General features: G+C 36.1%; 1 protein-coding gene across 1 annotated transcript in view; it reads left to right on the top strand.

The window, feature by feature from the left end:
* The window catches only part of LOC138026758 (N-alpha-acetyltransferase 30-like), a 12,079-nt gene extending 10,146 nt beyond the window's left edge, over window positions 1–1,933 (top strand). The window contains exon 4 of the mRNA XM_068874210.1: window positions 1–1,933. This exon is cut by the window's left edge and continues 979 nt beyond it. The gene's annotated coding sequence lies outside the window, so the exon portion shown is untranslated.
* The last annotated feature ends 411 nt before the right edge of the window (window positions 1,934–2,344 follow it).

Below are 2,344 nucleotides of genomic sequence, written 5' to 3'. Positions count from 1 at the left end.
ATATCAGCAGCAACATAAGTATGTGCCTAATAAGCAAAAATAGCAATGAAAAATAAAACTGTTGATTGGAATTTTAACTTAAGAGTATTATTATTAATGTGTTAATGAAGGAGGAAATAATAATAATTATTAAATTTTTGACCTTGGATATTGCGTTCCTAGCATTCTGATTGGTCTCGGTTATCAGCTCGTGTACCACATGACCAGAAGCACCTGACTTGAAACATGTAACTTGCATCTCTTTTTCTTGGAACAAAGCTGGAGATTTCAGGACACCAATTTTATGCCCAAATATGGACAAAAATAAGATCGAAGCTGCACCCGTGGGAAAGTGCGCAAGCTATGTTACATCCAAATAAGGAAATTTTGAAACTCAAAAAATCCCAGCTCTGAACCAGAGTTACATGTAAACGCTTCATGGTCATAAGCTTCTGATATGACCTAATATGGAAACTGGTTGGGTCAAGTGCTGCCAGGCTGGAAACTGATTGGCCTTAATTTCCAAGTGTCTAAGCGTTCAGGATTCAATGAAAATTTAATAAAACAGTATTATTAATATTCCATTTGCGCTTTTTGGATAATTTATGAGACTCATATCCAACGCATGCTCATTGAATAAATTATTCAAGCAAAGTGTAAAGAATTTTTTGGTTTCGTTTGAACCCAAGACAAAGCAAAATTTTCATACTTTTTATCTTTTGTTTTGTGCCTTGTTAGCTACTCTTAATACAACACAATTCAGAATCCATTCTAAATCATTAAGCGGGGTGGCTCTTAACTACCAAACAGTTGCTATGGACACCTTGAAATAATCATTCATTTCTCGAGTCCCCATAACTCTACAGTTATCCTTTTTTGCTAAGTGTTCTCTATTTAACATTTTCTTAGTCTGGTGCGACTCACAACCACATTTGGTAAATCACGTGACCAAAACAGAAAATGCCAAAAAAACTCAGTGAGGTAGCTATGTTTTTTACAAAATTTTAACGCAACAATATGAGAACATTCCAACACAAAAAACCGCCTTCTCCTTTCATTTCCTGAGAGTTTTTACATGCCTTTCACTGAAACGCATGGCTGAGGACTGGGACTAGTTGTATGTGCACCTTCTGATTGAAGTGATGCCAGATTTCCATTGAAAAGTTTCTTCAAAGAACCATCCATGCAACCTTTTTGCAGGACCCTTGACTAAAGAGCTTCCTTAGCAACCATTGTCTTTCTGTAGTTAAGAGCCAACCCCCTCAAGTTGTCATGGCTTCTGGTATTCTTTTAGCTCTCCTTCTTGACAACCTAGAAGGAGACATTTGACATTCTTAGCAATTCTGATAAAACTAGATCTCTGGAAGAATCCTTATCCAGACTCAGCTGGGTGAATAGGACGAATTTTTCTGACTACAGAAAGCATAAAATAATTTGAAACAAAGATATCTCATGGCCACAACACTCTACAAGTAGATGAAGTTCTTCCTCTAAGGGCTTGTGTTGTGGACTATTAGTACTAGCTTTTGGTGAAGTTCAAATCCTTCATGAAAGAAACACTCCAACTCTAGATCATAAATCCATAGCATCTAACTTATTTGTTTTGAGAATGGACTTGTTGGATTTAATGGTAATCAGTTTTGGATTTTTGTAAAGAACCATTGAATCTATTTTAGGATTCAGGAATCTGCATTCTGATTTTCCCAAAAGATGGCATGCTAGATAAAAGTCTCATTTGCTTATTTTTTTTTAAGCCAAGTCCTTATTTTGTTATCAGAATTTGCTTTTTACCTTTTTTCTTTTTTTATTTTCCTCTACCAAGGAACTTTAAATTCAACAGTATGATACAATAATTATTGAATTTGGCACAAGTTATGTAAATACTTTGTTGCATGACAGAGCAATATTACAAGTCCTTAAAGACTAAAATAAAGTCTATTCTTGAAGTGACAAACTACTTTCCTGATTTCATAAACCTTCTGTATTGCAAAGCAGTCTTTGATATCATCTCAGAAAGACACTTGACTCTCTATAATAGGGAGGAGTGGGATAAATAACAGTATTCTCTACTCCCATAATACCCCTCTCCCCCCCCCCTCCCCCGATAGGCATTGTTTTCGATTTCTCTTGGGACATCTTCATGTTCCAGGAGAAATAAAGGACAATGATTATGCAAAATTTTGGGGGGTAAACAAGATGTATTATGGGATTTGAGAAAGTAGAGAAAATGGAAACTTAAGGATTGATGCCATGGAATCATACTGGCACATTTGGGCTGAGTTTCAGTCTATCTGAACTTGACTTGAGGGTTTTTCTCCGGGTACTCCGGTTTTCCATCCTCGTCAAAATGGACTTGCAGCTAGTT

Source organism: Montipora capricornis, chromosome 12 (assembly GCF_036669925.1).
Source record: "Montipora capricornis isolate CH-2021 chromosome 12, ASM3666992v2, whole genome shotgun sequence".
NCBI classification, from domain to species: domain Eukaryota; kingdom Metazoa; phylum Cnidaria; class Anthozoa; order Scleractinia; family Acroporidae; genus Montipora; species Montipora capricornis.
Note: the sequence above shows the minus strand (reverse complement) of the source record. Positions and strands in the feature narration are given on the sequence as shown.